Source organism: Podarcis bocagei, assembly GCF_964188305.1.
Source record: "Podarcis bocagei genome assembly, chromosome: 14".
NCBI lineage: Eukaryota > Metazoa > Chordata > Lepidosauria > Squamata > Lacertidae > Podarcis > Podarcis bocagei.
In genome coordinates, this window is record NC_138139.1 from 535,199 (window position 1) to 562,363 (window position 27,165).

At 46.3% G+C, this 27,165-nt stretch overlaps 2 protein-coding genes across 2 annotated transcripts in view; one reads left to right on the forward strand and one right to left on the reverse strand.

The window, feature by feature from the left end:
- The window catches only part of LOC308573648 (uncharacterized protein), a gene marked incomplete at its 3' end in the record, with an annotated part of 82,410 nt that extends 59,897 nt beyond the window's left edge, over positions 1–22,513 (reverse strand). Inside the window, exon 1 of the mRNA XM_081170790.1 lies at positions 22,471–22,513. The remainder of the gene's footprint in view (positions 1–22,470) is intronic.
- CSPG4 (chondroitin sulfate proteoglycan 4) overlaps positions 1–27,165 on the forward strand; it is a 123,967-nt gene that overhangs the window by 16,909 nt on the left and 79,893 nt on the right. The window lies entirely within an intron of this gene.

Consider the following 27,165-nt stretch of genomic DNA (forward strand, 5'->3'; position numbering starts at 1 on the left):
AAAAAGGCTCCTTCGCGGGTCGGGGGCGCAAATGGTGCCCACCGAGTCACCAGGTTCACAGGCTGCACCGCCTGTGATTTTTAAGGGTCCCCGCGTCGCCGCAGCGGCTAGACCCAAATCCTGCGGAGCCAATTCCCTCCGGAGCTCGGAGGGAATCCGCCATTAGCCGATGGTGCTAACCCGGAAGTCCGTGATATTGGACATTTGCCAGCATCCAAAGGTTTGTTCACATGTTGTACTGAAGTGTCTAAGCAGATGCTCAGCTCATGTTTGTGTGAAAGAGTAGATACTTGCTGATTTGCTGTTTTGTACTAGGATTGTACATTCATTGGATGCAACATGTGGACACTCATATGGACACCATTAAATCCAGCCTTTTTTCCTTGGTACTTGAAATGGTGTACATGGAGTTCTTGGGTAGTCTTCACTAAACCCAGAACTGCTTAATTTCAGTAAGGGAGTATACTGTCATGGGTACAAAGGGGTTCTAGGCAGGGGTGCCAACTTGACCCTGCGACTGTGGGTGCCCAGTACTGTGGGTGCCATGCAGGGTGCATGGCCCTGGCACCAAAATTTGTGGGTGCCCAGTCCCTTCATGGGGGAGTTCGCACCTGTGGTTGTAGGAGAGAGAATGGTGCGTGTAATTGGTGTGTGTGAGAGAGAAAGAGAATGTTGTGTCTGCATATAGGGTGCAGATGGCGTTGGGGGCTGTGGCCCCTGAACACTTTTCCCAAGAGGAAATTCAACCCTCAGCTGTTACTGAAGCATGAATACTGAGCAAATACCTATTTGGGTATTCAGATCCCCCACCCACCTGGAATCACGCGTGGGAGAGCAGAGGTGAGCATGCTAGTCCTCCATCATCCTCCACAAGTTGGAGGACTGAATGTTTGCAAAGGATACCCCATCTCAACTCATGCAAAACCCAAGATTTTCAACTCCAGAAGGAGGTTACGTTAGCAGAGCAGGCTCCCCGCTGGAGACATTCAGCCCTCCATCTCATGGAGGGTGACAGCAGACCTGATGCTAGCATGCCTGCTCCTGCTCTCCTGCATGCAATTCTAATCGTGTTGGGGATTCAAACACACAGGCAGGGCTGAAGATGCTGATAGAATATGATTGGGGGGGATGGCTCTCTGAGAATCCCTGGTCTGATGTTCACGCTGCAGCTGTCCTTATTGGACCCAAGTCAAGCCCAGGAAAAGCCACAGGATCAGAGTAGCAAGTCTCTTGGAGCAGGAGGGAGGCTCCTCCTCATGCAGGCTGGATGGATCATGGCCCCTGGCCTGTCTCTTGGTGATGGGGTGCCTAAGAGACCTGGCAGGACATAATGTTAAACACACCAGCCCTCTGGTGACCCTGCTGCCGCTGCTGCCGCCTTCCTTACAAGACCCTTCACAAGTTCAAGTTTTCTGCCAAACCACAACTGGATGTAATTTCCTCTGGGGGCAAGCCTGTCCCTCCTCTTCTTCCCCAGGGTCTGCCTCATTTTGGTCTCCATCCCATTTGGTCTCCAGCATTTTATCTCTCTGCTTTGAGGGTGCAAATGATAAGCCTGTTTCTCTTGGGCCACATCCCAGATATATCCCAGCAGATGGGTGGAATGAGAGATTGATGGGAAATGAAAGAGGGAAAAGGGAGTTTCGGTGCTAGGGCCACGTATGCCGCATGGCACCCACGGCCCCAGGCACCCATGGTCATGGAGTCGTTGGCACTCCTGGCATCTGGGGAGCAGCAGGTTGGGGGAGATGGCATTCACATTATTGCCCTGTTTACCTTCCACTATTTTATAAAATACGCACATGCACAATTTTTATCTTCTTATGTACAACTCTTCTGTTGCTGTTGGAATTATTACGGCAGATGATTATTCCTAGGCCTTCATGGTTTTACAAATGGGTGACTTTTTGTGCAGGCTGGCATGCTTCTTTTAACAGGCCTTATGGCTTTGTTAAAACTCCAGCTTATGCTCATTGCAGAATGAAAGGTTAGGCAAGCTCCTGCCAAACAATGGGCCGTGATACTGGTTGAAATTTCTGTGCTACTTGCAACAATCAAAGTGATTTATAGTTCCTTCTCACTCTGCCTGCCCCCTCAGTGCAGCACATGTTTTTGAGGCTGGAGTTCTAAGGGAGCTGAAGAGTTTCCAGCTGATGGGAAACAGTGGGGAAAAGAAATGGTGTGAGACAGCAACCAGATATCATGGGAATCTAGCTGGGATATGTTTATCTCACTCTTATTTTTAGCAACAGAAAGTGAATTAATTGCAAGCTGAATGTTCCTAACCAGGATCTATATGGGCTTAATCTGGGAATGATCTTTACTTTTATTTGTATCTGGGTTTTAACTGACCAGCTTAGATAGGCAAAGACATGACTGGGGCACTGTCTGACCTGAAGAATTTGCACTTTTGCCCAAGAGAGATGGACAGATAAATAAAAGATGTGTCTAGTAAGCTCAAAAGCAGGACCAAAGTGCAAGAGCACTCTACTCACTTACGATTCCCAACTACTGATATTCACTGCCTCTGACACTGACAGTGGAAACAGAAGATAGTCACCATGGCTGATAGACATTGATAGCATGGACAAAGCCAGAGGTGAACCAGAAGCAGAGGGGTGCAGTTGGTTGGGATTGCCAAGTGGGTTTGATCTAAATCAAGGGTGGAGAACCTGTGGCACTTCAGATATTGTTGGACTATATCTCTCATCATCCCTGGTCATTGGCAACATTGACTGGGGTTGATGGGCATTGGAGGACCAAAAGTTTCCTACCTCTGCTTTATCCAGTCTTTCTGGTCAACATATTTATTCCTGGCCTGTCTAGTCCCCACTTTTTTTGGTGATCTCCCAGAGGTGCAGTCTTGCCCTCTGCTTATCACCAAGTGGCATTCACTCCCTTCTAGATTTCCCTGTCCCTGGAGAGTTGCCAGAGTCCAAGCCTAAGCATTTTCTAAAAATGTTGCAAGATGTACACTAGCCAGGGGGAAATTCCCCTGCCAGTATTAAACAGTCTCTAGTTTATGATTTTACAGAAAAACAGATGGATTGCATTATACTTTAGCTTGTATATGTGGTTTATTTATATTCTGTTGGCTTTTTCTTTTCAAGCATTGTTCCCAGTCCCTACAATTATTATTATTATTATTATTATTATTATTATTATTATTATTATTTATTAATAATGTTTTTCTGTGGTTTAATATGTGTTGTAATCCATCCAGAGTGGCTGGGGAAACCCAGCCAGATTAGTGGGGTATAAATATTTTTAATATTATTATTATTACTATTACACCTTGGAATGGGAAAATTATGCCGGAAAAAAGAGACATCCATTTAAGCAGTTGGAAGGTCATGCAAAGCAAGAAGAAGTTAGGAACAAGAAGCTATGGGGATGCCTTACACTGAGGGCTCAGCCTCACTTCCACTCATCCCATGCCTAAAAAGGATCGGTCCAACCAAGTCCGAGTGGTTTTTGCCTTTGCCCTGCTACTTTCTCCCAGAAAACCACTCTTCAGTGCTAACTCAATTGATGTTGCTCTGATTCAGCAGTAAACAGCAGGTTTTCTTGGGGGGAAGCAGTTGGGAAACTGGAAGTGTGGATGAGTCAGCCTGATGGTCCATCCAGCTCAGGATTATGGACAATGGCTGATAGTGGCTCTCTAGGAATGAAAAATTGGGTCTTTCCTAGCTCTGCTTGGAGATGCTGGGAACTGGACCTGGGGCTTTCCCCTATTTCTGCCCCCTCCCCTATTTCCAGTGCTTTTTTTTCTTTAAAAAATTGCTTAGGGGTACTCTCATTTTCCTGCTCATATTGAAATACTGCCCCTCAATGAGGCCAAACTTAGATTCACAAAATGTTTAGGGGAATGCGTCCCACTGCGTCCCCCCAGAAAAAGCAGTGCCTATTTCTATACAATGTCACCATCAGAAGGAGCATGTGGTTGTCCCACTCCAGCCAGCTATGCCCTTTCCCAGGATACTCCAATTCCTCCCCCCGTCACCACAAATACTAAAGGTTTGTCCACAGTTACCTTTCCTCAGTTCATTCTAGGCACAGTCTGCAATTTAAAGCGTGTCCAAGCACCCTTTTTTTCAGCCAGAGCAAATGGCAACCCACAGAATACTCAAATGGACATTTGCTCTGCTTGAGCGCTAAAGAGTGGGTTAAAAAAAAAAGTTAAGACACAGAACTGTGCCTGGAAAGAGCAATGTAAAAGTTAAATGTGGATAAACTCTCATGTCTCATCCATTCCATACATTTCATAGAGCCATAGCATTATGGAGTTGGAAGTTACCCCAAGGGTCATGTAGTTCAACCTCCTGCATGTAGCTTCCCCCAAAGAATTCTGGAAATGGTAGTTTACACCTCAGTTCACTCAGTGTCTCATCTCCCCACCCACCGCCAATCTTAAATTCAGTTCTCTAGATTTCTACCAGAATTGGTATTTTTTGCTGTTGTTGTTTTGTTTTAATCCTCATGCAAATTTGCTAGGTTGGCTGGAGAATTGAATTGCAAAGTTCATATGTGAGAATTTTGAGGAATGGCTGCATGCTAGTTCTCATGTTGTTTTAGAAAGTGCATATTTGTTTTTTATATATATATTCTTTTTATTAATTTTCATTTAAGTAACCAAAAGTAAACAAAAATAAACAAATCAATAATACCAAAACATCAGTAAACAACAAAAAAGTAACAATTCATCATCTTATTTATATCTCTCCTCTATAGAAAGTGCATATTTGATAGTTTCATCTTTAAATGTAAACTGAATTCAGTTTCTCCCTCTTTCCTGCCCCTCTGGAAGGCTGGGGATGCTCGCTTGAGGTCTCTCAGGAACTTCGATTGCCCCATGAGATTTCACAAGAGCATCCCAGGGTCTTCCAGAGCCAGCGTGCTGAGTGAGCCTTGCCCGCCCCCTTAAAAGCTCATTTCTCACCAGGTAACCCCAGCACTGAGGTTCTCCACCTTGCTTGGGACTTGCACAACTTCAACCAGCCCACCTTCAACTGCATATGGTTGAAATCACATAAGTCCAATGCACTTAAAATTAGGAATTTGTGTATTTGATTGCCTGGTTCCTGTTCCTTTTTGTGGATCAACACACAAACTGATGCAATTTCTGGTACCATCTCCCATTTTGATGCCATTTTTATGATATCCCTAGAACAGGTGGAGGGATGATCCTTTTATGAATACATTGTAGTGTCCCACTGAATCTGTTTGGATGTTTACCATATGTTGTAAGGCAATATTTTTGCTACATGATAAAGCTTTATTTGGTTTATATATTGGCTGGTTTCTAGACAAACTCAGCATATAATTTGCAGCCCCAAACCCTCCTGACAATAATCTGAGCCTTAAGAATGGGTCATGCTCCTGTTCCCATTTGTTATGGCAAGAGAAAGTCCATTGCCTTCAGCGCTCTAGCAAGAGGTATATAATTTTCTCTTTTCCCTATGTTATTTGCTGTATCAGATTTGGCTCTCAAATTGCCTCCCATAAATTCAACCTAACAGAAAGTTGCGGGGGCGGGGGAGAAAGATAGCAGAAATGTTTCCATGATTTAGATTCATCTGCCGTACCAAGATTGAAATACCGCTTTTCAAACACCCCCAACCCCTTACTAAACAGCCTCTGGCTGCAATATGTCAAGAGATCCCACAACTCTTATCAGCTTAGCAACATGACGCGGCACTGATTAAAGAATGTGGTTTTAAATAAGAGAGAAGGAAATGAACTTTTGGAGATATAATTTAGACCTGGGGAAAGGAAGGTGTCTGGCTGCTCAACCCTGTACATTGTGTAAATGCAAGGCTAGAGACAAAGCAATGTTGAAGGGGCTATAACTGAAGCAGTATCCAATGATGTGCACATAATGGAGTTATTTTCTCCCAGCATTATCTCTGGTCAAATATTTTGAGGGGGCTTTGAAAAGGCAAACTGTACAGTACATTATGGACAGAGGTACAGGAGTCCCAGGTAGCCCCTTCTCCTTGCAAAACACCTGCAGGGGCATTGCTTTGAAGCAGAGGTGGAGCAGAGTGCATGTGAATGCCTGACCCTTCTCTGCCAGCCTCTTTTGCCCATAAAAATACATGAAGAATCATCCTGGATCAGACCAAGAGTCTACTTAGTCTGGTATCTAGCTTCCCTCAGTGCCTAACTGGATGCTTCTTTTAAAGGCTGCGTACACACCAGACGTTTAAAGCAAATTTGATGCATTTTCCCCAACCCCCAAAGAATCACAAGAACTGTTGTTTGTTAAAGGTGCTGGGAACTGTAGCTCTGTGCAGGCTAAACTACAGTTCCCAAGATTTTGGAGGGAAAAGCCTTGTGATTTAAACATGTTATGTAGATGTGTACACACATACAACACCCTTGGCTTTGTACAGGACACACCTCTCATTGGCATCCATTGAGTGTGCTTGCCTGGATGAAATATGCCATCGAGATCTGACAAGGTCCATAACCCAGTGGTTGAGCACCTGTCTTGCAAGCAGAAGGCTCAGCTCCCAGCAACTCCAGGTAGGGCTGGGAGATATTCCTGCCTGAAACCCTGGAGAACTTCGGTCAGTCAGTACAGGCAATGGACCAATGGTCTGACTCAGTAGAAGGCAGCTTGCTTGCCTGGATGCATGGAGGATACTAGCCACACAAGGAAAGGTAAAATGTATGTTTGTTGCTCTGCCTACCTTTGCTTCTGGCTCCTTCCACCAGAGGTACATAGCCCCATAGAGGAATGTGGCCCACTATATGTTTTTCAAAACTTTCTCCCACTAGAGGAAAAGGCAGATTTAAAAAAAAAAAAATCTATCAATTGAACTAAATACATACTTTCCATCCCTCCTTCTTTCAAAGACCCAGACCCTGTTGTCATTCGTCCCACCCCCTGCGCTCCAGCAATGCTACTGGAGACTTCCCCAGCGACACCCAGCAGCCATTGGCAGCAGTGCAGAGCAGCCAACAGCATGAACGAGGGCAGAAGGCAAACCCCCTCTGAGCAGCTCTGTGCAATAAAAGCTGGAACAAGGATTTGGGTGAGGCAGGGCTGCGAGGGAAGAAAATAATGGGTACATTCAAAATGCATGTTCCCTGTTTGGAAGCCTCCATGACTCATATCATCTCCAAGGCCAGCTTTTGTGGGTCATGAGTCAGCTGTAAATTTGAGTTGAGAATATTGTGGCTTTTGTGTGCTGTTGCTCTCGTTTTTAATTTACATTGGTTTCTCCTTTACTTTTGCGGTGCAGTGCATGGAGTGATGTGGGTTAGGGAAAGAAGGGTGGGTCCATTTCAGCTCTCTCCGTTTCTTGTTTTTTTTCCACAATCTAAAATTCAGTTCTCCACATTTCTGCAGGAATTTGTTATTTCCTCAAGAAAATTCTTCAGCAGGATGTAATGACAGCATCCCTGCTGATTGGCAGGTTAGGCCAGGTGAGCTCTAAGGTCACTTCCAGCTCTGGAATCTCATGATTCTATATTGGGAATGGGTAGAAGGCAGATCAGGATTTCCTGGAAAATCTCAGCAACAGCAAATGACTTTCCCCCATCTAATAATTTGTCTGCTAGAATTAAGGAGCTGGTTTTTGTGTGAAAGGACTGAGAGCTCAATGAGATGCAATGAGTCTGAAGCTTACCCACCCCCGTTCTGTGCCATTTTAATCCTAGTTAATGGACTTTATAGAAATTGACAAGGTCCCTTGCTTCACGGTATTATGATATACCCCTTCAGGGTATTATGATTATGATCCTGCCTTTTTCCCAGACCAGGACTCAAGGCAGCTTACACAAATTAAAACAAGAGAAGTAGGTGCTGGAAGTCTTGTTGAAATCAATAAGGAAAAATGAAGAAATAGAAGGGGTATCTGTAGGTAAAAACGAATATAAAGTTAAAGCGTTTGCAGATGATCTGGTAATAACTGTAGAGGAACCGCTGGAAGGTGTTAAAAGAATATTAGAAGAAATAGAGCAATTTGGTCAAGTTGCAGGATTTTATTGCAAAAAATATTAACCAAGAATTAATAGAGGTAATGCAACAACAAATAGGTATTGAAGTGGTGAATAAAGTGAAATATCTAGGAATTTGGTTAACCCCCAGAAATATTGATTTGTTTCAGAACAATTATATACCAGTGTGGAACGGAATAAAAAGGGATTTGGAGGTGTGGGGAAGACTGAAGTTATCCTTTTGGGGGAGAATTTCAACGATAAAGATGAGCGTGCTACCAAAGATGTTATTTTTATTCCAAACACTTCCCATAATCAAGGGGGCATCAATATTTAAAGAATGGCAAAAGATGATTTCAAGATATATCTGGCAGGGCAAGAGACGAAGGATTCAATTTAAGTTATTAACAGATGCGAAAGAAAGAGGGGTATTTGCTCTGCCAGACTTGAAACTATACTATGAAGCATCATGCCTCTGTTGGTTAAAGGAGTGAATTAAATTAAAAAATGGAGATTTGTTGGATCTGGAAGGTTTTGACAATAGATTTGGATGGCATGCTTCTGAAGATCACTTATAGATGTATGGGACAGGTATAAAAACCTGTTAGAACCAAGATTGCCACACTGGATCTCACCACTAGAAGTAATGAGTGTGAAAAATATTAATATAAGGGGGGGATGGATAACCTATGGAGAATTGTTAACAAAAGAGGGTGAGAAATGGAAAATGAAACCATATGAAGAAGTAAAAGAATTTGTCTATGATTGGTTGCATTACTACCAGGTTAATGAAATGTTCAAAAAAGACTTTAAAGAGTCGGGATATGTGGAAAAGGACTCAAAGTTTCAAACAGAGGTAGTGAATAATGAGTATAAAATCTTGTCTAAAATGTATAAAATGTTGCTGGAATGGCATACAAAAGATGAGGAGGTGAAATCGGTAATGATACTTTGGGCCAGAGATTTTGGATATAATATACAATATGATGATTGGTTTAACTTATGGAATGAAAAGTTAAAATTTACGGCATGTACTGCATTAAAGGAAAATGTAATGAAAATGATATACAGATGGTACATAACGCCAGTAAAACTGGCTAAAATGTATAAAGCATGTAATAAGTGTTGGAAATGCAAAGAAAAAGAAGGGACATTCTATCATATGTGGTGGGAGTGTAAAAAGGTGAAAGGTTTCTTGGAAATGATATATAATGAATTAAAAAAGATGTTGAAATATACATTTGTTAAGAAACCGGAGGCCTTTTTGTTAGGAATGGTAGGAAATGATATAAACAAGAAAGATTGTAAACTTTTCCAATATGCGGTAACAGCAGCGGGAATACTTTTGGCCCAAAAATGGAAGCAGGAGGAAATTCCAAGTGTGGAAGAATGGAGAATGAAACTAACTGAGTACGCAGAACTGGATAAATTAACAGGGAAGATTCGGTATCAGCGTGACCAAAAGTTCATCAAGGACTGGAGAAGATTTACAGATTATCTGAAAAGTATGAGTGATGAACAGATAACGCTTGTTGGTTTCCAAAAGATTCTGTGAAAAAACAAGGAATATTGTAAAAAAGAGAGTAAGAGGGTGAGGAGATGTTTAAAGGCAATATTAAAGTTTAGAAATGTGTTAAAACTAGAAATGTAAACGGAAGATTGGCAGAGAAACTGAGGGAAGTCAAAAAGAAAAAAATCAATGTGTGATTGATTGTATAAAATTGTTTGTGAAAATGAATAAATATTAATTTAAAAAATAAAACAAGAGAAGTAAAATACAAAAAAACTAAAAACTAAAAAAATTATCATTAAATCTGTAACAAAATTAAAAGATTTTTAAAAACAAATTTATTAAATACAGATGATAAAAGTAGCACAGCACTATTAAAGGTCCATTCCTTAAAAAAAACCCAAAAACCCTAGTCAGGGCTCAAAGCCTGTTGGAACAAGAAAGTCTTCATTTGCCAGCAGAAAGACATCAAGGAGGGAGCCAGGCTGGTGCTGGCCTCTCTAGGGAGGAAGTTCCAAAGTCTGGGAGCAGCCACCAAAAAGGTCCTCCCCTACATCTCCACCAAACCTGCCTGTGAGGGTGATGGGGCTGAGAAAAGGGCCTGCCCAGAAGATCTCCAGGCAGGTTTATATGTGAGAATACAGTCTTCCAGATAGCCCAGACTAAGCCATGTAGCGCTTTATAGGCCATAACCAGAACTTTGAATTGTGCCCAGAAACAGACTGGTAGCCAGCGGAGCTGTTGCAACAAGTTTTTTAAAAAGGCCCCCCCAAAAAAAAAACCCTACCCTGGCTAATGTATTATATTTAAATTACTATTATCTTGCCTGCACCAGAGCTCCTGACGCTGATGAGGCCTAAGACAGATGGAGCGTTGAGATGACAGTCTTGAGAGCAAGGGATTCGAAGCTGGTTGCCAATAGATTGTGTATTAATGAAATGCAGGTCTTTCCCACCAATGAACTGAATGTGAGAAATCAGGAAATAAAAGTTCTCCCAGCTTTTGAGGGGTCAGGGGATAAATTCTTTCGTTCACCTCTTTGCCTGTCTTTCTAAAACAGACCATGCTTGCCTGACTCCAGTTTGCCGGCAGCCTGGTTTTATATATCCTGTCCCACAGAATTTCAGGGCTCAGTGTCTCTTCCTCTGGGAACTGGGGCGGGGGTGGCTAAGAGAGGACAGCAGAGAAATGTTGTCGTATTAGGAATGTCTCTTTATCTCTCCCCAAGGGAACCTGGACACCCATTTTCCACAGCCCTCTGTGTCTCTAAATATACATTCATATTATAGTTCCAGAGAGGAGGCAGCCTGGGTGTGTGTTCACTCAACACAAACCCCCATCTTGTTCTTCCACACGGCAGGAAAAGCTGGCTGGGCTGTGCATCTCGCTCCTGAGAACAGGAGAAACCGCAGTGGCAAAGAAGGCCATTCTTTTTTCAGGGAAAGAGAAGCTATCCCAGGACTTTTCCAAAAGAGATGTGTGCATGCTCTCTCCAAAGCAAGCCTGCAGTGCTGATCTCAGCCTTCACCAATTTAACCCCTCCAGACGTTCTGGAATACTTTCATTTTTGCTAATTTAGTTACGTTTTCTAGTTTAACCTTTAAGGGAAAGTACTATGATCTGAGGAAGCAGACCTGCACAGACAATCTCACTTTTGTCAGACCCAGAGTGCCTGTCAGGCTTCAGGGGCTCTGCGTCTTCCCCCTTGTCCACAGATAAGCAGTACATAGAGAAAGCAGTCTCTTACCAGTAACAGAACTGTTTAATGAACAAGCGACCATTCTTGGAGTGCAGGTGCTCCCAATTAAGGTTCCTCCCACTTCCCTCCAGTCACTTCCGTCCTGTGAAGTTACCTTATTTAATCTCCCAGCGTTGGGACTGAGAGGCTGCACGTCTTCCAGTGAGAGATAGTCTGCTAGCTCACTCTCTTCCTGTTCCTCTTGCTGTTCACCTCCCAGTTCTGCCCAACTTTCGAACTGCGACCCTCAGCAAACCAGTGTTCCAAATCAGTACTACTCCACTGGTCCTGTGGAGTTTCAGGATCCTGGCCCTGAGCAGGGGGAGGGGCAGGCTCCCACCATTCCTCATCAGAGTGGTACTCCTCAGCCTGGTCTCTGGCAGTGCCTCACTTGGCTCCTCCTCACAAGAGACAGGGAGCAAAGAGAAGGCAGGCAGCCTCACAGGGAAGGCAACTGAAGCAGGAGCAGCACAGTCAGCAGCCCAAGGTGGGCAACCAATTTGCTGCCTCCCAACACCTGCCACCGGAGGCAATTGCCTCAGTTTGCCTAATGGATAGGCCAACCTTGTTCCTATGTACCTAAAGTTTTCATCATCCACAATAGTAATGCAAGCCTTCGGTCCGGCTACGCAGTGATGGCCAAACTCGGCTTCCAGCTGTTTTGGGACTACAATTTCCATCATCCCTGATGGGAGTTGTAGTTTGGGGAACTGTTTCAAGGTGGAATACCTTCCCAGGTATTTCATACATCTCTACTGAGCTCTGACAATGATCATTCTATACACCCCACCCATTTTTCTATTTTTCCTCCACCACCATTATTGGATCTGGGGTGTGTGTGTATGCCCCCCCACCTGATAATGTATATTTACATATGTAGAACTTTTTCTCAATTTCTTCCTTCTGAAATGGCACATGTCTTCCCATTCCACAGTTTCTTACAAAGATACCCCACCCCCAGTATGTTTTTCTTTTCCTCTTTGATTTTACACAGCATTTGAAAATGTGTGAGTACATTGCATTTGGTCAAGTGCTAGGTTGGTACATTTTTTTTTAAAAAAAAAATTATTTCAAAATGGACTGACTACATTTCAACAAGAGATGAATTGCCTCTTTTGTGCCATTTCTGTATAAACTGCACTTTGGAAATGACCATCTGAAATCATCACAAACACCAAGAAGAAAAGTGTAAGGGGAGCCTTTGTTAGGGATGATGGTGAATTCAGGCCTTACATTTTGTATTGCTATAATTTGCAGTAAATTGGGGGCGGGGGTAAAGGGGAAGAGTGAAACCAACTTTCTTTTTTTACATTTCCAGCAGTGGAGAAGCAAATTTTGGAAGTGGGGCAAAAGTCACAGGTCTTCAGCTCCTCAACTGATGGCTGCCTTTTTATTTTCCCAGAACGCCTCTCAGAACAATGATTTTCAGCATCATTCTAGAGAAAACAAAATGGCAGTCAAAAGCCAAGGAGTGGGAGAAACACATGTGAATTTCACCTCCAAAATTCACCTCATTGTCCAAGACCACTAAAATGCCCACACAATACTTCTGTGGCCTGCACATATTTCTAAGAAATTTGGGGAGGGGGAGAGCTGTCCCTAGGAACAGAGAAAGCTGAGTCAGAGGGCTACACTTCCATGGTAGAGCATCTGCTTTGTGTTCAATCCCCAACATCTGCTGGTATGGCTGGGAGAGACCCTCTGGAGAGCTGCTGCCAGTCAGTGTAGACAATATTGTGCTAGATCGACCAATAGTCTGACTCAGTATAAGGCAGATTCCTATAACAAAGGAAGCTGAACAGTTTCACTTGGGTCCTAGATACATCCCTCTCAGGTTGTTGCTCACAGTCCCTTCCCTGCGTCAGGTCCTTTTAGGGATTGAACCTGGAACGTTCTACATGCACAGCAGAGGCTTTACCACTGATTCATAACCCTTCACCCACTGAAATGAGAGCAGATTCAAGCATCAGGTGCAAAGATGCCCTTCTGGATAGTGAGTTAGGAGGAACTTTGCCGGAAATAAGAATGAGCGATGCTAGAGGTCACAATGAGGTGTGCTGAATCCAGACATGCAAACACTTTGCAAAGGAGACCTCTGGATTTCATTGTGGAGGCTTAATAGCCTGTTTGCTTTCCAAACTTGCAATCAATTTGCACCAATAATAGGAATGAGTCATTTCTTTTTTTCATCCATGCCAGGTGGAGTTTGCTCATGCATGCCTTTCTTGATAACTTCCTGAAGGCATTTGAAGGTCCACTGTTGGAAATGCTGTATTGATTTAGAGCAGGGCTGGGGTAGCGATTGCCCTTCTTGTCTTGTTGGTTAATATCTAAGGGCAGAGATACGCAGCATGGTGGTTCCCGCATGTTTTTGGACTACAGCTCTCATGCACTCCAGAGATCGGGAATGTTGGGAGTTGTAGTCCAATGACACCTGGAGGGCCAGAGGTTTCCCAGCCCTTGTCTTGTGGGACCTTTGATTTTGACCCAGCAATGCACTTCATATGCTTCAGTGAGTCAAACCTTTGGTCCTTCTTGTTCAGCATCTACACAGATTGGCAGCAGCACTCCAAGTTTTTTCTCACTCTGCTTCTGACTCAAATACTTGGAACCTTTTAAATGCAAAACATGTGTGGAATCACAGAGCTACAGCCTCTCCCACAAAAATCTAAGCACACAAAACTGCCTTATTTCAAAGTCAAAACATTGGTATATCTATCCCTAGCCCTCCTGGCTATGTTCTACCTCCACTGTCAGACGCAGCAATGCTTATGAATATCAGTTGCTGGAAACTGTCAGAGGGGAGAGGCCTCTTTTGCTTGGGTCCTGTTTTGGGGTTTCCTATAAGCATCTGAGTGGCCACTGTGAGAACAGGATGCTGGACTCAATAGGCCACTGGCCGGATCCAGCAGGACTCTTCTTCTGTTCTTACCACCGATGGCTCCCTCTTTCCCACACCTGTCCAAATGCTGATTGTATTCCTGCCTTTTCCTTTGGGAAAGAGTGGTCTTCTGGGTCAGCCAAAGGGAAACTTCAAAGCTTTTGCCTCCTGGACTGTTCTGAACTCTTTTTATTAGTTAAGAACAGGAAACTTCTCTTCCCAGAGAATGACATTTTTTTTCCTCCCTCTCTCATCCAATGACTTTAAAAGATACAAATTCACACATCTCAAATGAGCAGCTTAAGTCATCACCTCATGGTGTGGGGGCGGGGCAGGATCCAACCATGACTCATTTATGTATGTTACTTCATAGGCAAATTAAAAATGGTCACTTCATTTGCATGCAGGAGACGTTGGACAAAGCAGCAGGAACATTATAGAATCATAGAGCTGCAGAATTGGAAAGGACCATGAGAGTCATCTAGTCCAACCCTCTGCAGTGCATGATTTTGTGTGTGTTTGGGTGGGGCGGGATGGGGAGAACCAGGCATGGCTGCTACAGCAATGCTCGCATGAGCACAGAAGCCCCCAGATAGCTCCATTTGAGTTCATTATTCTCTCCCTGGGTGTATTCATAAAATAGGCTGGGAACCTCCTCTGCCTAGCTACCAACATAATATGTACAGAAAAGAAAAAAACATTGCTTGGTGAGAGAGCACCTTCTCTGCATGATAGCTCTGCTGTGCCCCCATGGTCAGGAGCAGCAATGTGTCTGAATACTGGTTGCTGGAAACCACAAGAGGGAGAGTGTTATTTTGGGGGGGGCGTGCATTGCAGTGATTTTTAGGAAGTTCCTAGTTTTCACCAGGTGTCCTATAAGGAAAACCCAGTTCTCTGAGTGCATGTTTTGAAAGTTGGGCAATAGGGGCAGTACAGGATTCCTTTTGGTGTACGGACCTCCCCCCTGCACCAAGGATTCCCTGCCTGAGCTGCTTCAGGTCGTGGCGGATGTTGTCCTGGAGACACTTAATCTGGTGGTCCCAGGGGATTTTAGCATCCATGCCGAAAGAAGGGCCACTCAGGACTTTGTGAAAAGCATGGCCTCCATGGGGTGGGGCTGTCCCTGAACAAATCTGGTGCTACTCATAGCCATGGACATGCCTTAGCTCTGGTGTTTGTGGAAGATCTGACAAAAAAAGTGCCATGCTCAGATCACTTCCTGGTGCAACTGGACTTCTCTGCAACCCTTCCCCTGTGCAGGGAGTTGGGACCGATTTGAATGGTCTGTCCCACCACAATGGATCCAAATGGCTTCCAGAGAGTGGATGGGGTATTATCCCATGTTGATGGCCTCTCAGCTGATGCCCTGGTTGCCTGCTAGAATGTGGAGTTAACCAGGGGTATCAATTGTCATGCTCCGAAACCAACTACATGGAGCTTGGATGGCCCCATGGTTCTCCCTGGGGCTGAGGGCAATGAATTGAGACAGCTAACACACCAGTGGCAAAAAACCCGCATTCTGAATCAGACCAAACATGAGTAAGAGCTCAGCGTTGAGCCTACCAAGTGGTGGCAAAGAGGACTGCCTCTATTGCATCTGTGGAAAACAGTTTGGGGAGACCTTTTCTGGTGGTTCATAGTCTAACTGAACCACCTTCACCATTGGAGTCTGGTAAGGACTCCAAGATCTCCTATAACAATTTTGCATAGTTTTTTTTTTTGCAGATTTTAACACTCAGATTCAGAAGGAGGTACCTGGTGGATTCCACTGTGGTAGCAGTGCCAAGGGGGAGAGTGCCAGAACTCTGTCTAGTCAAGTTGTATGGGATCAATTTCAACCTTTTCCCTCCAAGGATGTAGAGAGGCTGCTGGGATGGGTGAAACTGACCCCCTGTCCTTGCCCATCCTGGATCATAAAAGCGAGCAATGGGCACCTTAGGACAGTGAATGCTTCCCTCTGTGAGGGAGCCTTCCCAGACCGCAGAAAGAGGCAGTTACTAAGCTGCTTCTTAAAAAAAATCTTTGGACCCGGCCATTATGGCCAAATTATCACCTAGTCTCAAACCTTCCATTCCTGGGCAAGGTGATTGATTGAATGGGTGGGTGCTGAACAATTCCAGGCATGTCTGGAGAATGTGGATCATTTGGATCCCTTCCAATCTGGATTCAGTCCCCATCATGGGACTGGTTGCCCTGGTTGATGATCTCCAGCAGGCTAGGGATAGAGGTGAAAGCTGTTCCCTGACTCTGCTGGATCTCTCAGCAGCATTGACACCATTGATTGTGGTATCCTTCTGGGCCATTTAAGGGGTTTGGGAGATGGGGGCATTGTTATGCAGTGGTCCCAATCCTTCCTCCTGGGCCATATCCAGAAAGTGATGTTGTGAGATGAGTGTTCAGACCCCTGAGCTTGTGTGGTGCCTCAGGGCTCCGTCCTCTCCTCCATGCTTTTCAACAGCTATAGGAAGAGATCACCAGGGGGTTTGGGCTGGGTGTTCACCAGTATGTGGATGATACCCAACTCTATCTCTCCTTTAAATCAGAGCAAATGACAGTGGTGAATATCCTGTGTGAGTGTCTGAAGACGGTTAGAAGATGGATGGAGGTTAATGGATTGAGTTTGAATCCTGACAAGACAGAAGTACTGTTTTGGGGGGATAGAAGGCAGGCAGGTGTGGGGGACTCCCTGGTCCTGGATTGGGTAACTGTGCCCCTAAAGGACCAGGTGCACAGGCTGGGAGACATTCTGGACTCACTGCTATCCATGGAGGCGCAGGTTCATTCTGAGTCCAGTCTACCAGCTCCATCTGGTAAGCAGGCTGAGACTCTACCTGCTCATGGATTGTCTCGCCAGAGTGCTGCATGCTCTGGTTATCTCCCACTTGGACTACTGCAATGTGCTCTACGTGGGGCTACCTTTGAAGGTGACTTGGACACTACAACTAATCCACAATGTGGCAGCTAGACTAGTGACTGGGAGCGGCAGCCAGGATCATATTAACACCAGTCCTGAAAGACCTACATTGGCTCCCAGTATGTTTCCAAGCACAATTCAAAGTGTTGGTGCTGACTTTTAAACCCCTAAATGGCCTCAGCCCTGTATACCTGAAGGAGCGTCTCCACCCCCATCGCTCAGCCTGGGCACTGAGGTCCAGTTCCGAGGGCCTTCTGGTGGTTCTCTCACTGTGACAAGTAAGGTTAGAGGGAACTAGGCAGAGGGCCTTTTTGGTAGTGGCCCCCACCCTATAGAACACCCTTCCATCAAATGTCAAGGAGATAATAATTTTTAACTAGGCCTTTAGTTGATCCTTTTAACATCCAACATTCTTTTAGAATATGGCTTTTGTGGCGGGGGTGTTATTGGTTATTAGTATTGGTTTGATTTTATATGTTGTGGTCTGGTTGTGAACCACCCTGAGACCTCTGGGTATAGGGCGGTGTATAAGTTGAATAAACAACAACAACTAAACAACTTTTAGAAGACATCTGAAGGCAGCCCTGTATAAGGAAGTTTTTAATGTTTTATGTTTTATTGTTTTTTAAATATTCTGTTGGGAGCCACCCAGAGTAGCTGCGGCAATCCAGTCAGATGGTGGCTGATGATGATGTTGATGATGCTTGCATTCTGCTTGCTGGTTTCCCATAGGCATCTGAGGAGCTGCTCTGAAGACAGGATGTTAGACTAGATGGGCCCTCGGCCTGATCCAGCAGAATGTTCTTATGTTTTTGTGCATAGAAAGAGTTCTGGATTCAATCCCCAGGTTCTCCAGACAGGGCTAGGAATGATTCCCAACAGCAGAACCTATGGCTAGGGATGATAAGGAGTTGTAGTCCAGTGTCAGGAAAACCACAGGTTCCCCATCCCTGGTGTAGATATAATTGAACCGAATGGAACAATGGTTTGACTCCATATAAGGCAGCTTTCCTAAGAAAGCCAGCGCTCCTTTTTATTGATCAAGTGCTACCTGGAGACACCAGTAGAAATGTTTCATATCAGAGGCTCTTTTACTTATGCCTGTGCATCTATACTGAATGGTTGTTGCTTTTGTAATGCATTTTTCCTTTTATATCTTTTTTTTCCTGCTTGGCAGGGGGTTGGACTCGATGGCCCTTGTGGTCTCTTCCAACTCTATGATTCTATGATTCTAAGAGTAATACATTAGAAGAAAAGCAACATGTAAATTCATGAAATAATATAGAATGTCAATTTTTAAAAAATGCACTGCGCTCTGCATATCCCATTTGTGGAAGGGGACACTGGGTCAGGGTGGATTCATTCCAGACCCTCCAAGTGTCCCTATTTTCCAGGGACGTCTGTGATTTGGAGAAGCCGTCCCAGTTTCTGATTTGATCCTGAAATGTCCTGCTTTTCCTTAGGAAGTCCCTATTTTCATTGGAGAAATGTTGGAGGGTATGGAGTTATCTGACCCCCGAGCCATCTGAAGGCAATCCTGTATAGGAAACGCTTTTTAATGTTTAATGTTTTATCATGTGTTATATTTGTTGGAATCTGCCCAGAGTGGCTGGGGCAACCCAGTAAGATGTGTAGTGTATAAACAGTAAAATTATCATTATGGAATGGGATGTCCCTATTTTCATCAGAGAAATATTGGAGGGTATGTCACCCCCCCACCCCACCCCACAATCTGGCTGGACCTAGATAGTGACCCGGAGAAATAGAGGAAGATGCTGGAGAGAGAAATCTGTGGGTGTGAGGAATAGCAAGCATAGGGTGGAGTCCGGAAATCCTTGCAGTGAAATAGAAAGGAGGGAAAGTGGTGGGTGAATTTGGAAACCACATCTTGTGGGGCTGATACAATCTTTCCAGGCCAAGCTCTCCTTGGCAGGCCTCAGCCGATGAGCGAGTCTGAGTCACCCTGCAGCAGACGTCACAAAGACCCCTTTCAGAGCCAGACTCTTCCCCTCCATCTCCCTGCTGTCGGTCCTTCCGCTTTTTCCTAACCAGCAGCTCTAGCAGTCCTTTCCAACTTGGACTGGTTCCCTCAAGCACCTCCAGAGGCTTTTTGCTGAAATGCAACTAAAATTCCTTCATCTCGTCCTGGTGAACCACAGCTGTTTTGGGGGGATACAGGCTTCCAGAGCAGACCTTGGTGAGCTCCTGATTGGTACATGCAATACATTTGTTCCACTGTAGAGAGTCATAGAATCTCATTCCTGTTCCAGCAGAGGCCCTGTCTCTCTTTTCCTCTTTCTCAACATGCATAACATGCTATGTGCCAGGGCCAGCAAAGCATCCAGCAACCCTCATCAGGCACACTGTCCCAAACAGAGAAAAACATTCAACACATATGGGCTCTTCTATACCCCATCCTTGTGGGTTTGAACAGCCAAGTCATTTCTCATGCACATTAAACAAGTATGTTCAACCCAGTGGAGGAGGCAGCTCCATCAGGGCAAATGTGCAAAATACATATATAAGGGGAAAGAATGTGCAGAAATGCTTTGCCAATAATGTATATATTGGTCAAAATTGCATGCAAATACGTGTATATTTGGAGAAATTTGCATCCAAATGCTGATGAATTTTCATGAGGACTTGTTTTAAAATGCAAATTGGAGTGGAAAGGTGGAGAACCAGACTTAAGACTGGGGGGGGGGGGGAATGTGAAACAGAGAGAAAAAGAAATTGGCAGATTCTCCCATCCTTAGGTGCAAAGCAGGGCAAGGGAGTGGTGTGGCTCAGGAGGGTGTGTGGTCCCAAGGGCCAGACAGAGAGAACTGAGGGCTGCATGAGACATCTTATTAATAATAATAATTTATTATTTAATAATAATAATTTATTATTTATACCCCGCCCATCTGGCTGGGCCTCCCCAGCCACTCTGGGCGGCTTCCATAAAAACCAGAAATACAGTAAAATGTCACACGTTAAAAACTTCCCTGAACAGGGCTGCCTTAAGATGTCTCCTGAATGTCCGGTAGTTGTTTATCGCTTTGACATCTGCTGGAAGGGCGTTCCACAGGGCGGGCGCCACTACCGAGAAGGCCCTCTGCCTGGTTCCCTGTAGCTTTGCTTCTCGCAGTGAGGGAACCGCCAGAAGGCCCTCGGCGCTGGACCTCAGCGTCCGGGCAGACTGATGGGGGTGGAGACGCTCCTTCAGGTATACTGGACCGAGGCCGTTTAGGGCTTTAAAGGTCAGCACCAACACTTTGAATTGTGCTCGGAAACGTACTGGGAGCCAATGCAGGTCTTTCAAGACCGGTGTTATATGGTCTCGGCGGCCGCTCCCAGTCACCAGTCTAGCTGCCGCATTCTGGATTAGTTGTAGTTTCCGCGTCACCTTCAAAGGTAGCCCCACGTAGAGCGCATTGCAGTAGTCCAAGCGGGAGATAACCAGAGCATGCACCACTCTGGCGAGACAGTCCGCAGGCAGATAGGGTCTCAGCCTACGTACCAGATGGAGTTGGTAAACAGCTGCCCTGGACACAGATTTGACCTGTGCCTCCATGGACAGCTGTGAGTCCAAAATGACTCCCAGGCTGCGCACCTGGTCCTTCAGGGGCACAGTTACCCCATTCAGGACCAGGGAATCCTCCACACCTGCCCGCCTCCTGTCCCCCAAAAACAGTACTTCTGTCTTGTCAGGATTCAACCTCAATCTGTTAGCCGCCATCCATCCTCCAACCGCCTCCAGACACTCACACAGGACCTTCACCGCCTTCACTGGTTCTGATTTAAAAGAGAGGTAGAGCTGGGTGTCATCCGCATACTGATGAACACCCAGCCCAAACCTCCTGATGATCTCTCCCAGCGGCTTCATATAGATGTTAAAAAGCATGGGGGAGAGGACAGAACCCTGAGGCACCCCACAAGTGAGGGCCCAAGGGTCTGAACACTCATCCCCCACCACCACTTTCTGAACACGGCCCAGGAGGAAGGAGCGGAACCACTGTATAACAGTGCCCCCAGCTCCCAGCCCCTCAAGACGGTCCAGAAGGATGCTATGGTCGATGGTATCAAACGCCGCTGAGAGATCCAGCAGAACTAGGAAACAGCTCTCACCTTTGTCCCTAGCCCGCCGGAGATCATCAACCAGTGCGACCAAGGCAGTTTCAGTCCCATGATGAGGCCTGAATCCCGACTGGAAGGGATCCAAATGGTCCGCTTCTTCCAGGCGTGCCTGGAGTTGTTCAGCAACCACTCGCTCAATCACCTTGCCCAGGAATGGAAGATTTGAGACTGGGCGATAGTTGGCCATCGTGGCCGCATCTAAAGATGGTTTTTTAAGAAGCGGTTTAATAACCGCCTCTTTCAGCGGGTCTGGGAAGGCTCCCTCACGGAGGGAAGCATTCACCACCCCACGAAGCCCATCGCCCAGTCCTTCCCGGCTAGCTTTTATAAGCCAGGATGGGCAAGGATCCAGGAGACAGGTGGTTGGTTTCACTCGTCCAAGCAGCCTGTCCACATCCTCGGAGGTAACAGGTTGAAATTGATCCCACTCAACTTGACTAGACAGAACTCTAGCACTCTCCCGCCTCGGCCCTGCTCCCACGGTGGAGTCTACTTCTTCCCGAATCTGGGCGATTTTATCTGCAAAAAACTTTGCAAAATCATTGCAGGAGAACATGTGGCCCGTACTGGGCCCCGATGTTGCAGGTGGTTCCGCTAAATTGTGAACCACCTGAAAAAGTCTCCTGCTGCTGTTTTCTGCAGATGCAATAGAGGCGGTGAAGAAATTCTTCTTCGCCGTCGCTATCGCCACTTGGTAGGCTCGACGTTGAGCTCTAACCTGTGTCCGGTCAGATTCGGAATGAGTTATCCGCCACCGGCGCTCTAGCCGTCTCAACGATTGTTTCATTGCCCTCAGATCCGTGGAAAACCACGGGGCTGTCCGGGCTCCATGCAATCGGAGAGGGCGCTTCGGAGCCAAACAGTCAATAGCCCTGGTTAACTCCACATTCCAGCGGGCCACCAGGGAATCGGCTGAAAGGCCATCAACATGGGATAAAGCATCCCCTACCACTCTCTGGAAACCATTTGGATCCATTAAGTGGCGGGGGCGGACCATCCGAATTGGTCCCACCTCCCTGCAGAGGGGATGGGTCGCAGAGAAGTCCAGTTGCACCAGGAAGTGATCTGACCATGGCACTTCTTTCATTTCGCTTTTACTTAGTGTCAGATCACCAACATCCATAGAGGTAAACACCAGGTCCAAGGCATGTCCACGGCTATGGGTTGGGCCAGACTTATTCAGGGACAGCCCCATGGAGGCCATGCTTTCCACGAAGTCCCGAGCGGCCCCTTGTAAGGTCGTGTCGGCATGGATGTTAAAATCCCCTAGGACGACCAGGCTGGGTGTCTCCAGGAGAACATCCGCCACGACCTGAAGCAGCTCGGGCAGGGAATCCTTGGTGCAGCGGGGAGGTCGGTACACCAAAAGGAATCCTGTACTGCCCCTATTGCCCAACTTCCAGAACATGCACTCAGAAAACTGGGTCTTCCCAATAGGACGCCTGGTGCAAACTAATGACTTCCTAAAAATCACTGCAACCCCCCCTCCCCGCCCACGTGACCTGGGTTGCTGTGCGTAAGAGAAACCTGGTGGACAAGCAGCGGCAAGGACAGGCCCATCTGCTTCATCCAACCAAGTCTCTGTTACACATGCCAGGTCAAATCCTCCATCCATGATCAAGTCATGGATGGCAGTGGTCTTACGAATCATTGACCTGGGATTGCACAGCAGCACCTTCAGGTCACGTGGGTATCCCTTGCTGATTCTAGTATCCATCCGGACAGGACCAGACCCGGAGGCAGGGATAGTCCTCAGACAACGACTAAACCTGCCTCCTCTGTAATGACATGGTCTGGTCTTAGCGTAACTCCTCCTCCTACCCGTGATCACTGAGATCGGTTGTCCCAGTGCATCCCCCCCTGTGGAACATGCCCCAGCCATTTTGTGGGCTGGGGCCCACTCCCCGGCAGCCCTGAACCCTCCCCCTAAAAACAAAATAACACCTTAAACAAACAAACAAAACCAATAAAACAATACAAACAAAAAAAATGTAAAAATTACAAAAACATCAAAATAAAAAAAATAATAATTCCCCAAGCCCAACCAAACATCCATCCCACCCCCACCCCCCACATACAAAAAATCCAAAGAAAATTTTTAAAAACATTTTAAAAACACTCTGTGCCTCTCCGGCAGTAACAACTGTCCTAGTGAGGCCTGTCAGGCCCCGCCCCGGGCCAGGTGGTAAGTGGCAGGGAGGAGCAGGGCCCTCAGGCACTCACTCAGGGGACTCCTCCTGGGCAGCAGGCAGCAAGCAGCAAGCAGCACGCAGTCCTTGTGAGGCTTCAGGCCCCGCCCCAGGCCAGATGGTAAGTGGCAGGAGCAGGGCCCACAAGCACTCACTCAGGGAGTCTTCCTGGGCAGCAGGCCGCAAGCAGCACGCAGTCCTTGTGAGGCCCCAGGCCCCGCCCCAAGCCAGATGGTAAGTGGCAAAAGCAGGGCCCACAAGCACTCACTCAGGGAGTCTTCCTGGGCAGCAGGCCGCAAGCAGCACGCAGTCCTTATGAGGCCCCAGGCCCCGCCCCAAGCCAGATGGTAAGTGGCAAAAGCAGGGCCCACAAGCACTCACTCAGGGAGTCTTCCTGGGCAGCAGGCCGCAAGCAGCACGCAGTCCTTATGAGGCCCCAGGCCCCGCCCCAAGCCAGATGGTAAGTGGCAAAAGCAGGGCCCACAAGCACTCACTCAGGGAGTCTTCCTGGGCAGCAGGCAGCAAGCAGCACGCAGTCCTTATGAGGCCCCAGGCCCCGCCCCAGGCCAGATGGTAAGTGGCAAAAGCAGGGCCCACAAGCACTCACTCAGGGAGTCTTCCTGGGCAGCAGGCAGCAAGCCGCACGCAGTCCTTATGAGGCCCCAGGCCCCGCCCCAAGCCAGATGGTAAGTGGCAAAAGCAGGGCCCACAAGCACTCACTCAGGGAGTCTTCCTGGGCAGCAGGCCGCAAGCAGCACGCAGTCCTTATGAGGCCCCAGGCCCCGCCCCAAGCCAGATGGTAAGTGGCAAAAGCAGGGCCCACAAGCACTCACTCAGGGAGTCTTCCTGGGCAGCAGGCCGCAAGCAGCACGCAGTCCTTATGAGGCCCCAGGCCCCGCCCCAAGCCAGATGGTAAGTGGCAAAAGCAGGGCCCACAAGCACTCACTCAGGGAGTCTTCCTGGGCAGCAGAGCAGTCCTTGTGAGGCCCCAGGCCCCGCCCCAAGCCAGATGGTAAGTGGCAAAAGCAGGGCCCACAAGCACTCACTCAGGGAGTCTTCCTGGGCAGCAGGCAGCAAGCCGCACGCAGTCCTTATGAGGCCCCAGGCCCCGCCCCAGGCCAGATGGTAAGTGGCAGAAAGGAGCAGGGCCCTCAGGCACTCACTCAGGGAGTCTTCCTGGGCAGCAGGCCGCAAGCAGCACGCAGTCCTTATGAGGCCCCAGGCCCCGCCCCAAGCCAGATGGTAAGTGGCAAAAGCAGGGCCCACAAGCACTCACTCAGGGAGTCTTCCTGGGTCTTCCTATTGCTTCAGTAGCAGTATTACAAAAAGAATAAATTGTGTTCTGATTTTAAAAGTGGCAGAATAAAAGTGCTTTCAGAGTAAAAGTAAATGAAATGCAAATGCAAAGTAAATGAAATTCAGCTATGTGCTATACCAAGTTGGGGGGGGGGGGAGTTTCCAGGGAGTTATCAAAAGCAGTGGGATTTTGGTGTTGCAAGGAGTCCCAATTTTCATCTGAGTTGTGTTTGGGAGTATGATGTTGCCAGAAAAACAAGATCATGTTCAGAACTCTGGTTCTGTGCATAAAAACGGTCAGTCCTCAGAATGTGCAAACAGGAATGTGGAGCTATGCCTCAGAATCAATACTTCATAACCCAATCATTCCCTGGCATAAACATTGAGCTAGGACAGCAGTTGCTCACTTCAGAGTTCCTGCCATCCCCCAGAGCAGGGACTTGAGACCTTTTGCATGCAAAACAGGTCCTCTATCATTCAGTTATAGCCCTCACCTAATGTACAAAGCCTTTCTCAACTGCTATAAGGTAGCTTCCTAAATAGCGTATTATATTACCAATAATTTACCTTGCCTAATAAATGTCTAGGTCTATTTTAGAAATTAATGCAGGGTGGGGGAGGGAGAAAATAAATTAAAGACAGTGGGAGAAATAAAGGAGGTGCAATCTTAGTGGAACAAAATGGCTGCTTCAGAGATTGCAAGGGGTCATGGTGCCTGTCTCTTATGAGCATTTGCCAAGAAGTCAATTGCCCTGTGCTGAATAGGACCTACTCCCAGGAAAGTGCACATTGGGCCTGAAGGTCTCAGTTCTTCATAGAAGAGCCATGCCGCTCACGGGTTGCTTTGCATTCAAAAAAAGCCCCTGTTCTGTCCCTAGCACCTTCAGGTAGACTTCTGTCTGGAACTCTGGAGAGAGACAAAACTGAACAAGATGGATGGATGTTCTAACCCTGCATAAGGCAACCTGCTATGCATTTTTTAACTTCTGAGTCATTTAGGGCATTGCACCATGTGATCCAATGCATGTGAACTCAGAAGCACGAGGGGCTTGTTCCTAAGTTGGAGTGCACTAGATTCAGCCACAGATCAACACCTACAGCTGCATGGACAGGATCACTCTGGCATGTCTGCTTGTTTGATCACTGTTTTTTTTAAACATTGCTATAGCACAGATGTCCACAAATGTTACCCTTTTCAATCCAGCTAATTGAAAGCAGCTTTTTCTAGTTAGGGAACAGAGCTCTGGAAAGAGAAAATGGCACCAGAAAATTCTTTCTTTGCCCCAGGACACACAGATCTGTCCATCGAATTATGGAATTGTAGAGTTGGAAAGGATCCCTAAGGGTCATCTAGTCCAACCTCCTGCAATGCAGGAATCTCAGCTAAAGATGGCCATCCAGCTTCTATTTAAAAACCTCCAAGGAAGGAGAGTCCACAGCCTTCCGAGACAGACTGTTCCACTGTTGAACAGCTTCTACTGTCAGAAAGTGTTTACTGATTAGTCAGAATCTCCTTTCTTGTAGCTTGAAGCCATTGGTTCAAGTTCTACCCTCCAGAGCTGGAGCATGCAAATATTGGGGTGGTGGGGGGGGATTCACTAAAATACTAATGAATTTTCATGAGATTTTTTTTAACAAAACAAAATATCACAAACTGATGCAGAGATGTGGAACACGAAAGATACCAGGGGGAGGATAAGAAACTGAGGAAAAACCAAAGTGGATCAATTGAATATTTTGTGCCATCGCCATTAAGTATTTTGATAGGACAAAAAACATTTTTTGTTTACAGTATTATTAATCCTAACCAGATTATATGACAAAATGTGAACTTACCGTATCAGTCTTTATCTGTTCATGTCAGGGACAGATCATGAGTTTTCTTCTCAGTGTTACTGGACTCTATTCCCATCACCCCCAATGAACATTTGGTCCTGCTGGTTGGAACAGGTGGAAGCCAGCAACATCTGGAAGATAACAGATTCCCCATCCCTAGATCACCTATTATTAATTTGTAATAAGTTGTTGTAATGATTTTTTAAGGAGACCAAGATACATGTGATCATCCTTGCTGTGTCACGAATGTTTCCATGTCCTTACCTCTTGTCAAGCCAAGCGGTGAAGGAAATGCCTTCAGCATTAGACTTTCTACTGCCCTCATAAAGATGTCTTGGACCAGCCTTCATAGGTTTGTGAAGTTTTTGCCAATGCGCCTGATCTTCTTAGTAAGAAATTCAGCTGCAAAATTGTAAGCCAAGGTGTCCCTAGTCCAAATTGGACTCAGTAGGCAAACCATCCTCTGTTCTCTTACCCTGGCAGGGTTGTTGGACAACAGAGTGAGTGCATTGCAGGCACTTGGGCTCAATGATCCTTTAGGTTCCTTCCAACTGTGCTGTTCTATGATTCTGTGTAATGACAGTGACCAGATGTTGAGTAGTTCGCATTATATTATTATATTCAATAATCGGTGACCATTTGATGCAAAGGAAGTAGGCATATAATTTCCCCGTTATGGAAAGCAAGCTCATTGACCTGTCATTACCAAGATTGGTGGGTTGTCCCTTCTTATAG